At 38.9% G+C, this 15556-nt stretch overlaps 1 pseudogene; it reads right to left on the bottom strand.

The window, feature by feature from the left end:
* The window catches only part of LOC139734517 (tryptophan 5-hydroxylase 1-like), a 152616-nt pseudogene that overhangs the window by 39901 nt on the left and 97159 nt on the right, over positions 1-15556 (bottom strand).

The raw sequence follows: 15556 nt of genomic DNA, 5'->3' as shown, positions 1-15556 counted from the left end.
TCGGGGGGGGGGGGGGGGGGCAAAGGGGGCATTTGCCCTGCCCCTACGGAAATGTTGGGGGCAGACAAATTATTTGTCCTCCAAGCAATTCCCGAGGTGAGGACAAATCTCGAACTTTCTCTGTGGAAAATTGGACAAGTACCGCCAGAATTATGCAACGGATCGCTGAATTGCAATCATGAATATGCAAAAGATCCGCTACTGGGTCCCTTTCGATAGACTTTGTACACTTTTGAGATTGACGTTTTATTTCCTTATATTTATCAAAGAGTGTGCAGCGGATCTTTCACTTACAAAAGCTCCCTCATATGCAGAGGCGTCGATGGAGGGGGAGGGGGATGGTTCCCCCATAAAAGTATTAGGGACAAACAGATCATTTTGCTCCTCGCAACTCCCGAGATGTGGAAATGCTCTTACTTTTTTTGATAGAAAACTGTCTCAATATTTCACCCAAAGATGGCAGAATTTCAATTCTGAAAATACAAAATCTCCCTCGCGTAAGAGGGGGGATAGGCCTAACCCCTCCCATACCCTCCCCCGTTCAGTCATTTCTACTTAATACACTTAAGATCGACAGATTTCAAAATGTTTCATCTAAAGTGTGCACCAGGTCTGTTACTTCTGTTTAAAGAAATGCAAATGTTCCTTGGGTGGGAGGAGACATAAGATACTTTCAATTAACGGAGGGTTCCCCCCCCCCCCCCCTAAAAAAAATAGTATACAGTTCTGGGATTGGAAATTCCCCAGATTACATCATAAATGTGTTTACGAGATATTTGTTGCTGCCAGTAATTGCCAGCAGTTGCGCCCGGTGCGCCCCCACCCCCTTAATTTCCCAAGCGAAAAAAGTACAGCTACAAACGGCCGTTTTTGGACTGTAAAATATCAAAATTTTCAAGCTTGCTCGCTTCGCTCGCTCGCATTTAATCGTTATGTCATTTTCCTGACGTTGCTTTCAGCAATTGCCAGCAGTTGCGCCCAGTGCGCCTCCACGCCCCTTGATTTCCTAAGCGAAAAAAAAATATAGCTACAAGCGGCCGTTTTTGGACTGTACAATATCAACATTTTCAAGCTGGCTTGCTTCGCTCGCTCGCATTTAATCGCTATGCCATTTTCCTGATGTTGCTGCCGGGTAATTGCAAGCAGTTGGGCCCGGTGCGCCCCCCCTTAATTTTCAAAGCGAAAAAATATAGCTACAAGCGGCCGTTTTTGGACCTGTACAATATCAAAATTTTCAAGCTCGCTCGCTTCGCTCGCTCGCATTTTAATCGCCATGCCATTCTCTCTGATGTTGTTGCCGGGTAATTGCCAGCAGTTAGCCCCGGTGCGCCCCCATAATTTTCAAAGCGAAAAAATATAGCTACAAGCGGCCGTTTTGGGACTGTACAATACCAAATTTTCAAGCTCGCTCGCATTTAATCGTTATGTCATTCTCCTGATGTTGCTGCCAGTAACTGCCAGCAGTTGCGCCCGGTGCGCCCCCCTTAATTTCCTCAGCGAAAAAATATAGCTACAAACGGCCGTTTTTGGACCGTACAATGTCAAAATTCATGATCGTGTTCATGATCTTCAGTGTAAGAATTAATACAAGAAGTTTCTCTAAATGATACCATTTTATAAGCAAAATTGTTCAATAATAACACTGCAAAAAGTCCGGTGTTAAATATGACACACCGAGCTGGTGTTAAATTTCCGGTGCTCATTCATGGTGTTAGATTAACACCTCCGGGGTGTCATTTCAAAATATAGAATTTTTTTTTTTTTTAATGCTTGTAGTTTTTTAGGGACCTGAATTTCTTGTTAATTCTGAACAAGACGATGAAGAATTTTCCGATAAAGTACTTGATTTTTGAAAAAAAAGTGTAAATACAATAATTTACACCACAGTAACACCAGTTGGTCTGGTCTCCTATTGAAGCTGGACGGGTGTTATACCATTGAAATTAACACCACCAATATCAAATCAACACCATGCGGTGTCATTAATGAATTAACTCTAGCGCAGTGTCAATAATATCACCAGCCACAGTGTCAAATTAACACCACAAAGTGCCAGGTGAACATTTTTTAACACCGTCACAATACATTTTCTACACCTGTGGGTGTGGTCCTTTATTGAAGCTTGATCGGTGTTAGATTTAACACCCATGGTCCTTAAATCTAACACCGATGTTTTTACAGTGAATGTACATAAAGTGTACTGCTACCTTAAACATGGACTATTTCAAGTCGATAAAACACGCAAAAAAAAAATGCAACAAATTGCACCATTTACAACATCAATATGCAAAAAGTTCACACCCTCCCCCCCTCGCTCGAAACATCGCTCCCTCGCATCTAACCGTTCCCCCTAAGATCAAATCCTGGCTACGCCGGTGATAGGCCCCCACTATTTAGTAGCCCTTCACAGTGATGTCGCACAGGCGGAGCAAGAGCTGAATACCACGATGTAGTCATTCAATTATCTATGATTTTTTTTCTTACTTTTTTTATAGGAAAAAAATCCCAAATTTCACCAAAAGTGTGCGCCAGATCGCTGAATTTCAGGTCTGAAAATGCCAAATTTTCCTTGTGTGGGAGGGGGATACCCCCCTCCCACACCCTCCCCCCCACTAGGCCGCTGCGCTCCCTCGCACAGATATTCAAACTCCAAGTCCCTCACCTACCCCCATCATTAAAACGGAACGATGCCCCAGGGATGATTGCTTTACTGACTTAAATCAAGAAAATTGAAGAATACAATTAATAGCTTCAGGAAAATATCTACTACGTTATTACATTTTAAAAAATGGACATCCATCTTAGCATTTTATTGAATTTATTTGGGCATTATTCAGGGCTGCGCTACGTTTTTGAAAGGGGGGGGTGTCTAAATCGCACGTCAGTCAAGAAGAAAGTACATCAAAAGACAAGAGAAACAACAAAAAAAAAGTCTTCATACTTTTAATGTCTGATTTTCCGCCGAAAGTCGGCTGACAAGCAAAAAAACAACAACAAATAAACAAATAAAAAACAAGAACAAAAAGTCTTCATATTTTTGCTGCCACTTCCCTCCCACTTTGCATGGAAAAGAGTGGGACATTTTGATCCCTGTAAAGTGTATGTGTGTGTGTGTGTGTGTGGGGGGGGGGGGGGGGAAGCTTCTCTCCCTCCCACCCCCCCCCCCCCCCCCAGACCTGCACCGGTCCGGTTATGGGCTTGTAATCGTGGTGATGGTGGCTATCGCCGATCATCCCCCCACTTCTCAGTACGGATTTACGCCGTTGGTTAAAGGAGATTTTCAGTTCTGCCAGATTACGGCCGTTATTCTTTATGGGGGGGGGGCAATATATAACAAGCATTGTCTTTTCAGTGGGTGCCTCCATTCTTTATACATTAGGCTGCACATTATTTGTTTTGCAATGATACATTGTTTGGTGTTTTTTTTTTTTCGTAACATATATATTGCCCGACCGGGGGGGGGGGGGGGGGGCAAAAGTGTCTACATGTCAACCAAGTGCCACAAATTAGAGACAGATTTGTTAAGTGCCCATACCTTTGAGGAATCTCGAAACGTCATCCAGCTGCGGTATGTTGTCTTCTCTGATGGAGGAAGGAGAATAAAACGATTGTTTGAGACCGGTGCTTGATTAGGAAAGAGATACGGTTATTATGACGTAAACTAGTACAATTTTACTTGCACAAAGAGACAAGTTGAATTTCTAACGAGTCCATGTCTAGTATCTGAACTGTTCACGCAGAAGCTGGATTATCACGGGAGAGGTGAGAGTTGCCTTGGCAGCTGCAAACCTAACGGGACTAGCAATCATAAATAAAAGGGATATCAAAACAACGGATGCACGTCACGAGACCGAGACCCACGAGTCATACATCCCACAAGTTACCGACACTATGCGAACAAAGCCCACGAGTTCGACATCAAGTGAAACAGGTCCGCGAGGTATACAGCTCATGAGTTCGACACCAGGCGAATAAAGCCCATGAAATCGATACTATGCTAAGCATGCTCACGAGACCGACACTGGGCAAAGACAGCCCACGAGACCGACAGGATGAACCAATTAAGACTGCGTAGTTGTCCAGGGAAGAAATGAGTGATTGGAAAGGGGATCCTGCCAATTAAGTTGTTGCCTCGTCAGCAACCCTCTCTCACCCTCTGGAAATTTCAAGATCTTTATTTGTGTGTGCGTGTGTGAGTGTTTGTGCAAAAAATTGATAGAATTCATTAAAAGTGTGCAACAGTTCTTTATACTTCTATTTCTAAAATGCAAAGGCTCCGTCGTTTCCATGTTAAGTCCTCAATTTTTTAAGGTATTCTTGCTCTCCCCCCTGAAAAAATAAAAATATACAAAAACCTGTGCACGGTAATGACTACTACAGTCTTGTGGGATATTCAAATAAAATGTGACTGTTAATTTATATCAAAATTCCTTAATATTGCCTCATTACAAAAATTTTGTTGTGCTGGTTTATAACACTTCTTTATGAAATTAAAATTTTACATTCGCCGTCCATTTATTCTTTTTTTTTTTTCAATTCGTAGAGGAATTTATCCCCTGAAGCCGTCCTGTCCCCTCCTAGATACACCTACTCAGGGAAATATATATATATATGATATACAATTATATACATATATATATATGTATATATATGATATATATATATATATGTGCATATTAAGGTTAGCCTACAAAAAAGTCCAGTTGTGAAATCAAGTTACAAAGAAATATTTCACAAAATGATCAATGTCAGCGGAAGCCTGCTTTACTTGATTTGGAGGGGGGCGTAGTAATCAGCATAGGTGTGGATTTAGTATGAATTTGCACAAAATAACGTAATCGTTTATAAAGGTATTCTTTATTCAGGATAAGAAAAATGCATCCGTGAAAACAGCTTTTATTCTTTAAAAGATTTACCGTTTTGAGAATGATTACATTACCAACACAAGCAAACAAATTGAGGATCAATTGCTGCGATATAAAAAGTTTTCAACAATTGAATTTCATACATTATAATTACAGAGACAAATTGGTTCTCTAAAACTTCTTTGGAGTCGGGTAGGATATCTAGTAGAGAGATGGAAAAGGGGAAATTCTTACATCTTGTATCTTCTAGCTAGAAATGGGGAAAGCCTATCTAAATTAGGACGATATTATTATAAAAGACCTAAACTTGAAGCCATACATCGTTCTTGTTTTTCCCCTTTTATGCCATTAATGCAACACTCTCTGCAGATCAGTACACACTTTCAGTTGACCTATAGATGGTCGTGTTCATCCTGTCGGTCTCATGGGCCTTATCTGCCTAGTGTCAGTCTCGTGAGCCTCTCTTACGCAGTGTCGGTATCGTGACCCTCTTTTGCGTACTGTCGGTCTCGTAAGCCTTCTTTGCGTAGTGTTGGTCTCTTGAGTCTTTTTAGCTTGTTGTCGAACTCACGGGCTTTATTTGCCTAGTGTCAAAACTCATGGGCTGTATGACTCATGGACCTATCTTGAATGTCGGTCTCATGAGCCGTATGACTTATGGGTGTCGGTCTCGTGGGACGACCCCAAAACAGCACGAAAGTCTTAGTGATGCAAGATGGAGACTAATCCTAATACTTAGCAAGTAGTCACTGATGTTTCGTTACTTGTTTAGAGGAATAGAACATCACTGATGTTTTGTTAATTGTTTAGAGGAAAAGAACATCACTGACCTCATGATGGTCTCAATATAAAAGATAGGTCTGAAAAAAAAAGATAGGTCTGATTTGTCTCAGCTGGAAAGTTTGATACAATTCTAAATGCATTATCTTGTTTATTACACGCATAACTAGAAATTGCCGTCAAACATTTGTTCATCATCTTAATTTACAGAATCATGTTTCTTCACCTGTATCCACAGTCACGTCTTAGCACGTTGAAATTCCGCAGGTATTCTTGGCACGCGTGAGAAGGATACAGTCTACTGAGCTCGTAGAACACTCGACCCCTGCAGGGTGGGAGGGAAACCATATTAACAGAGACCGATCGAGCAAGTCTGACGCATTTAGTGTAAGACCGGCGCACTGAAAAGCAGTACGTACTTGGACAAAGTCTGAGAGCTTCGTTTTCCAAACACCGAAATAAATATACTTTTGTTCTTTGTAGTTGGATTAAGTGCATCCAATGGATATTAAAGAATTATACGTATAAGGTAAGGTGTATAAGATAATGCACCTCATTGCACCACTTCGTGTAGGAAAATAAGAAAGCTGCCTACACCATTTAATATCTACAGGCGATACTGAAATTCTCTATCATAAAACAAAAAAGTTCGAAAACACTTACGTTTGAGTGAGTACCACCCACTTTTGTAGAGGACATAAATTTTGCACTTTTCTTGACATGAAAAGTTATCCGGTATAGAAATTGAGTTTTTTTTCTAGAAATCACAACTTGATTATGGAAATTAATTTGACGGTAAATCGTATTATCGTTAAGGTCTGTTTTAATTGTTGCGGTGTTCCTGGGAATTAGTGTATGTGTGTGTGTGTGTGTGTGTGCGTGTGTCTTGTCACAATTCTGGGAGGCGTTTTTGATTTCGATGAGTCCATCCGTAAGCATTTTGATCTACTTCAAACCATTTATCCCATCTTGCCCAGAACTCTACCATTTTCGAAATTCATTTTCCATAAAGTAAGTTTCCTAATTAATGCCATTTTCAGTACCCAATGATACTTGAAGATGAATGTATCTGCGGTGAATAATAAAGTGTACAATGGATTTATGCAAAGAATTTATCAAAAATATTACAAAGACAATGTATGCTTTTTGGCAATGCCATAGATAGCCTTTCTTTCAACATTGTGTCATCTCGAAGTACCGCTCGAAGTAGCTTCGTCTATCACTTTTTAGTGTTTGTGTTGACAATAAACTGTCATACAAGTGTCATATATTATTTTGCGCAATACACGCGAAAGAAATAGATTAATATACTGTTTTTTAATCTGCATGGATGATGCTATTTCAAGTTAAATATTGCCAAATTTGAACCATAGAATTTCAGTTTGGGATGATACTCATCAGACATTATTAGATAAACTCCTTCTACACCAGAAAACAAAAAACAAAAAAGAAACAAAAACAACAACCCCCCCCAAAAAAAAACCCCGCTCAGTTTATGACCTCGTCTCCGAATCAAAAAACCGATGCTTTGTTTTTGACCATTAAATTCTGAAAAAGAAAAAAAAATTTGCGTTTGAACTTAGGCACTTCATGTTTAATCATAAGTTATCAACTTCCAAAAGCATCACGTAAATGTATCGAATTCATACATTTTGTACATTTTTTTTTTACTTCCTTCTCACAGTAGGCCAAGGTGGTGCGTACTAATTAAAGCACTCTGTCGTACCTGTCAGTTTCACGTTTTTATAATAGGTTATATTATTATTGTAATGTTTCTTACAATTACTTATTCATGTTTTCATCTATTTTTTTTTTTAGCACTACTGCTAAAATTTTTTCGGTCCGTGTCATTGGGGTCAAGAAAGTTTATTGATTGGCACCTATACTATAAGACATAATGACGAATTTGACCTTCAAGCAAACAAATCCTGTGATTCGTTTTGAAATTTATGCATTGATTTATGGATGGGGGGGGGTCCACAAGAAGGTACCAAGAAGGTATTTAGCATATGTAATAGAGATGTTTCGAAAACAGGATATATGAATCTATTTTGTAGAACACGCATCCATGTAGATACAGTAAGCTATGACTTGTTCGCAGCATAATATATTTGTATCAGTATGGCGTATGTTTCAAATATATGCATTACTACATGATAGTGTCAAACACTTGCATGAGCATAAATCCAGGGTAGTCTGGGTGCCAGAGGCTGAACCTCCAATATTTTTTAATGGTTTTATCCTATTTCAGTAGTGCTGAATCCCGATGTGGATAATGGAACTCTTGCATCCTTGAGGGTTCTGACATATTTCCTTCTAAATGATGAAAATTGAACACGATTGATGGTTTACTCTATTTCGAGGGTGCCGAATCTGAATCTGCTGATGCAAATCTTACATCCTTACGGATTTTGAGAATTCAAGATGGCCGCCACAATGGTCGCCAAATAAAAGGGAAATTTCCACGTATTTCCTTCTTAATGGGTGAAAATTGAAAACAATTCATGGTTTTACCCTATTTCGAGGGTGCTGAATCCGAATGTGAATGATGCAAGTCTTGCATCCTTATTAAAGGTTTTAAAATAATCAAGATGGCCGCCAAAAAACGGAAATTGGCCTTTTAGTTTCCTTCGAAAGGGTAAAAACTGAGAACACTTGATGGTTTTACCCTATTCGAGGTTGGTGAATTCGAATATGCAGGATACAACCCTTGCATCCTTTAAGATATTGAGATATTAAAGATGGCCCCTAAAAATGGCCATGTAGGACCCTATTACCTTCTCAATGGTGTACAATTAAAGATGGAAATTCCCCTTTAGTTTCCTGTACAGGGTAAAACTTGATGATTTTACCCTATTTCGAGGATGCTGAACCCAACTCTGCAGAACACAACTTTTGCAGCTTATGGGGTTTTGAGGTATTCAAGATGGTCTCCAAAATTGTTGGCAAAAACATAAATACCCAGGTTGGCCCCTCTTTCCTTCTAAATGGTGTAAAATTGAAAACAATTGGTGGTTTTACCCTATTTCGAGGATGCTGACTCCTAATCTGATTGATGCAACTTTTTTTGTTCGAGATGACCGCCCAAAGTGACTGTCAAAAATTGAAATTCCAATATTAATAATTCTTTCTTAATGGTGAAAAATTGAAAATAAACTGATGGTCTTTCCCATTTTGAGGGTGCTGAAAGTTTTAAAAGTTTTGAGATTTTGACATTTGTCCTATAATATAAAAGGACATTTTTTATATATTTTCTTATCTATGGTGAAATATTGTGCTCTAGTTATTATACCCAGGGTGAAAAAGCAATAATTCGTATTTTTAGATTAATTTCAGTTGATCGAATTTGTGATATCAGCCAAATATTAACGGCATCCAAAATGACTGCCACAACAGTGTAATATACTGAGATATTCCGATATGACTTGTATGGAATTTTACATCTACTGAAAAAACATTATATTGAGCTTATGATATACGAACAAAAAGATACGACTGAAATTTCATTATGCCAAAAAGTTATAAAATACTGCTTTGTGGTCGCCATACTCTGGCTCCAAAGATTTGAAGTTATTCCATTTCGACCGTCAATACAGTAAATATGCAGGTATTTGGTGTTGCAAGTTGTCTGGTGAGCTTGTGAATTTCGCTTCGTATTCTAATGAAATTTGTCGCATATTCTGATTACGTCATAAGAAATGGCTGCATCCATGACCACTATAGTAAATATCAATATAAGCATAATTTCAAAAGAATTCTGCGTGATTATTATTTTCGTAAGTACTGGACTATCAACTGTTACCTTATGTTGTTGTTTGTTTATCCGTTTTTTGATGACGGCGCGTTACCAGTGATTTTTACATCCACTCGTTATATATATATATGTATAAACATATACATATATTACAGGATATTGCCTAAATTAAAGAAACATAAGTATTAAAAATATATCCAACTCGTGTCTTCAACAATGCCATCAAGGCCACCCATATATACCAAATAACCAATTTGAGTGGATTGTTATTGTGGAAAAACCTCTGCATGTACAGAAAACAGTATAAACTTGCAATTATTCTACCGCATTTGTTGTCTTACAGGGTCCATTGCTGGCACACCTATACCGTACCATCTCCAAGATATCCGGTAAAGAGCTGGTTTAACAGCAACTACAATTACAATATGCGTTCGTTTGTCAGCAGAGTAGAGGTAGACCTAGGTTTTGACACTTTTATAGAGACGAAAATCTGAAGTCTCTCCGCACAAAAAGCTGATATTTTGATGGTGCCAGAGAGGAATAACAGCTGTAACATTTTCACTGAATTTAAGGATGTTGGTAGCAAACATTGCCGACTACTGTGCACAAGGAGGAATCTCATGTTATATATATATATATATATATATATATATGGGTCAGAATTTTGAACGAAGTACAATTGAGCCAAAACAGAACCAAATTCAAAAAGAAGGAATTACTCAAAATCGTGTATCTTACCTGAAGAAGTATAAATCAAATAACTATATATCAAATATACCAGGACCTTCCCAGAGAAGCAAGTTTTTATTCACCGCGGAAGTAAAGCCTGTTCAGAAGGAATACTCCTGCACATACATTTTAATACCATTTAACATAGCTTGGAATGATTGATTCAGTTCCGAATGGTAATGATATAAGGGATATGTGTATGTGTTGGCAGAATACTGAGCTCTTAACCTGTCCGTCAATGGTAGACGACTGAATATTAAACAAAATTTGTTAATTCTGTTGAAAAATTACTCTTTCGCTAAACGCTTCTCCAAATTAGGCGTATTTTACTGAAAGTCAATATTTCGACTTCTTATTTCACTATCCCACACTTTAATCCTTACTCCCAAATATGATGTATCTGATCTAGGCAGTCTCTATAACCAAACAAACATAGCATATTTTTCATCACGGAGGTTCGCATAAAGCTCACGGACGTGCGGAACAAACAATATATTGAACAATGCAGTTCTGTGGAGTTGGAAACGCATTCTATTGACAACAAACAGCGATTTCATGTCGAGAACAAACACCTCTGCAAAATCCTAAATAATACTATCGCCAATTCTCAATTGTAAAAGCTTGTTTTTCTTTTCATGCTGAGGAATCAAAGAAAACAGTTTTTCCATCTCTCGTATAGATTTACGTACGAACGTACGAGTAAGCTCAGTGACGGAGTCCTTCTGACAAAAAATTTCGCCTTGTGACTACTATGTTCCATCAAGCAAATCAGTTACAGTAACTCGTTGATTAAAGCGACTACCATTTTGTAAATTTACACTTCAGGTTAAAAGAATCAAATGAAATGCCATGTCTTGTCAGTTGTAAGCAGGCTATCGGTAACCTCTGGAAATTCGAAAAGCTATTTTCCACACACGTTACTTTCATTATACCAACACACACACAAAATTGGATGGTGTTTTTGACATTATCTATTATGAGTCTAGAAGTCTTAACTGAAGGTCGGTTATTAACCCAAGATCGCATTGAGAGTTGACTGATTTCAAAAATTTAACGCTCCAATGTAATCGGGATACAATGCACGTCCTTGACATCATATATAGTTATCAAAATTTCAGGTCCTAAATTTGTTATATCAGGTCTGCCATGCAAAATTTTCTTAAAACGAACAAAGTCACAGCTGAAAATGACAAAGAACCGACAAAGAAAAACAAAATAAATGTGCTCCATTTAATATTGAAATACGAAGTTTTTGTAGCTGCGGATGGCAAACGCTTCACGTTTCAGTGTGTTCAAGTTGAAATCCCTTTGCGTTTGCTCCTTACACACTGTCACCGAGGAGAGTTTGTGTTATTATATTAGAAATGATAAAAGGTTTGTTACTCCGAAGTTTCGTCATAACAAAGCACACCAAGTCCATTAAACTTAGATCGATGTTCCTGACTTTGAAATTACACAATATGGCTCCTTATAAAGAACATTTTTAGCGCGTTATTTCGAAGACTCGTTATTCATACGGTTTGTCATAATTATGAATATTTGTTACTCGGCAAATAATAGGAATCTCCGCAGGTTAGTCGAAAGGTTTGGTAATTGGGACTTGAAATAAGGTCCGTTAATCCAAATGTGGAGAAACAAATTTACAACTCTTTTAGAAGAACGGACCTTCAGAATACTGAACCTTAATATTTAGTTTTCGGATTAACAAACTTTCGGAATAAGAACGTTGGGACAAGGAACCTCCTGAGTTTATTTCGAACCTTCTTCTTTTTCATTCTCGGAATAACGAACTTTTGGAATAATGAATCCAGGAAATAACGGACATTCGGAGTAACGAATATTTGGAATAGCGAACGTTTCAAATTGCGACCTTAAACCTATTACTAAATCATCACTTGTTTAACGTGTTTTCAAAGTAAGCACAAAAACACTAACAACTTGACGATCTCTCTGTCTCTCAAATGTAGAATTTAAAAAAAAGATGTATGAAATAGAATTGCAAATTAACATTACCTTTCACTGATGAGTATAAAAAACACCATGTAATGATAAATTCAGGGTTAGCGTGTGTTCAGCATACAATAATTGAGCACTGCATTATTTTTGTTCTCTTATGACGAAATTTTGATGAATAAAAAGAAACAAACAAAAACAGCCCTCCAGAACAATTCGGCATAACGGGAGTGCACTGGCAGTTCTTTTCTATACGTATTGGAACTCGATTCCTTCTCCGTTCTTCTCATATTCGCTCAACTGCCTCCACGTTCTTAAACTTTTACGCTTCTTCTTGCCACATGTCCATTACAGGCTTCTTCCGTCATTTCATCCTTTTCCCTTCAATATATTCCGAATGTGACTGCGTTGCACTTTTTGGATTTATCATTTTTTTCTTTTTGGTTGCGGCATGTTCAGGCTACATAGGGAATGAGAGAAAAATCGTTGGTAAGGTAAAAATAAGAGTGTATAAAGGCATAGAATATATGATAATTACAACGAACGTCCGTGATGGAGACCAAAAATGGATGTGTTCTGTTTGAGATGGCAGCTACCTTACACAAAAGATATCATGGGGAACATCTGTCACTAACGAGTGGCATTGTTCCTCTATCTCCTACTATGTAATGATTTCTATGGACTTCTTCAACTAACAAACATCCGTGAGCAAAACGTTTTGCTTTTGTTATTACGCGTAGATTAAATGCTGAACGTTATTCACTTTTGGGTATGAGAGACTCAGTAATTGAATAATATTTTCAAGTAACATTAACTTCTCGTACAATGATGTAATTGTAGTTATCAGATATTCCTTTTCTCGGACCGAACGTCCGTGAGCGAAACTTTCAGAACCTACAACAGTGCAGATTGTCTCCAAAATCTCATCAGAAAGAAATCTAAATGCGTAGAAATTACAGATTACGCAAACTAGGTGTTCAGTATTTAGCTGTATTTATAAACTTTGAAGGAATAATAAAACAGCAAATGAATTTTCAGCTGTTTGTTCATCATGATCACATACGGTCTTAGAAATTCCGAAACTGCTGCTCTAAGCTCATAGTTTACTTTGTAAAACTTTACTTTTCGCTATATGAGCTGAAAGTTTGAAAAAATAAAGGATGCTTGTTGCGACACTGATTGTCGCCCCTACACGGATTGTCGCCCCCGGCTCGGGGCGACAATCCGTGACGGAGTTGGCGGCACGGATTGTCGCCCCCGTCACGGATTGTCGTCTGGCGACAATCCGTGACGCTTGTGCAGTTCCCAGTTTTTGACCTCGAAGGCGACAATCCGTGATGGCAAAAAAATTTGTTGCGACACGGATTGTCGCCCCGTCAAGGATTGTCGCCCCGGGCTCGGGGTGGTTCCTCCGGTGTTAAGCTTTGGTGGGATGGGTATGACTGGTAAGTTATGCGTATGTCTGTGTGTGTGTGTGTGTATTTGTTGTGAGCTGCATGATATGTGATGAGTATGATTTGTAGGTGCGTACAATAAGTGACTTGAGTATGGGTTTCCGTATTGTTGTGTGTGCATGTGTGCGTGTGTGTGTGTGTGTGTTTGGAGTATAATACATTGTAATACAATATGTAGAAACTGTGCATGTGTGGTGGTTGTATAGTGGCAGTGGTTTGTTTGTCCCTGTGTGTGTATACGTGTGCCTGTATGCTTACGTGTGTATGTGGTATATAGCGGCGTATGTGTATATCAAAGGGTATGTGATGGTGCGTGTTTGTGGGCGCAGTTTTGTGCCTGCATGAGTATCTGAGGGGTTTGGTGTTCGTGGGCTACGTAGGCCCTACGTATGTGTGTTGTGTGTGAGCGTTTTCGTGTATTTACGTAAGGCCCCAGTCACATAATGCTCTGCGTTCGGCGTTACGTCCAAATAAGTCATTTTTTCCTTTCTGAAGACACCCGGGGATCTCTTGCTGTCACCAGAGCATTTTTACAAAACATACGGGAAAAAAATATGTGGGCGATACGGAGAGTTGCGACTATTTACGGAGAGTTACGGATATTTTCGGATAGTTACAGACTGTTATGAATAATTATGTACAATATGACGACCCCTGCCAAGTCAATGTATTATGACAGCAAATTTATCACATATTGGACTGTCTTACATTGTACACTGGGGAAAACTGAAATTGAATTTACGTACAAGTTGTGAAAAGTTTTCGCATTTCTTTAATTTGCTTTACAGTAATGAAAGATATATGAAATTTTGAACTTGAAGTTTGAATTTCATTTGTGCAGCTCAAATATGGATAAACATCATAAATGTAAAGACTACATAACATAATTATACCACAAATAGAATACTATTTAGATCGATAAGTTAAACAGAGTAAGAAAATATTACTTACAGTCATGGAATAGACAAACTGTGGTTACGCTGTCATTGTGCAGAGATATACATGACTTTCTGGGTTATGTTAAGGAGATTGTTATAACAAAGCAAAGCCTATTACATTTCCAGAAAAAAAAAATCATTAGGACATTCGGACACCCCTCCCACACCCAAATACAATATTAAAAAGAATGTAATATCCATGGAGCGTAAAGTGAGTAAGACTATAGGGAAATACTAAATTCGTTCTCATTTTATATCGTTTATCGCTGTCAAACACCTTCCCGGCCAGAAAAGTGAAAAAAAAATGCTGTCACCTCATCCCCAACCCAAAAATTGCTTTCCGAGTTTCGAAAAATATACATTCAAGTAGTACAAGGAAAAAATGTTCAGCACCAATGGTCAAGCGATGTCATGCGTATATGGGTGCCACCTAAAATGACCATATGTGGGAGAAATTTAGTAACTTGACTTTGCGGTTCTGCCTCTCCACCGCTCCGAGTGTGTTGTAGCATTCCTTCAGGTAAATGCGCTGCAGCTTGGCAACACGAGTTGTGTGGCTTCCCACGCGTCTCTGTGCCCCCATGCGAGTGGAAAACAGAAAACGTCGAAGGACGTAATCGTGTACAGCATCCGTAACTCTCCGCAAATATCCGTAAGCGGATGAAAGTGTTGTGATAGGTAAACTTGCGGTTGATTTCGAAAACTTACGGTGGACGTACACGAACGCAAACGGAAGGGAGGTAAAATGTTTTGCGGATGGTCTGCGTTCAAGCTATGGAGAGTTACGTTCAGTTACGGGTAGTTACGTTTGGTTACGGTTGTAGTACCTTACGTAAGTCTGCGTCCGTGGAGTCCCTCTGCGAAATTTGAACATTTCAAAATTTCGCAGGTTTGCCGCTTCCATTTTACGTTTCTTTACAGACGAGTTACGGACAGTTACGTCTGCATACGTCCCTGCGGATGCCTGCGTCTACGCTGCGTCCCCCTGCGTCCACTCATCCGCATCTATCCGCGGCGTACGTAACCCATCGTAAAGCACTGTGTGACTGTTGCATTAGCACGCAGGAGATAATAGGAACAAAA

Source organism: Diadema antillarum, unplaced genomic scaffold (assembly GCF_040938485.1).
Source record: "Diadema antillarum isolate AM-2024a unplaced genomic scaffold, OU_Dant_1.0 seq00000531_RagTag, whole genome shotgun sequence".
Lineage (NCBI taxonomy): Eukaryota > Metazoa > Echinodermata > Echinoidea > Diadematoida > Diadematidae > Diadema > Diadema antillarum.
Note: the sequence above shows the minus strand (reverse complement) of the source record. Positions and strands in the feature narration are given on the sequence as shown.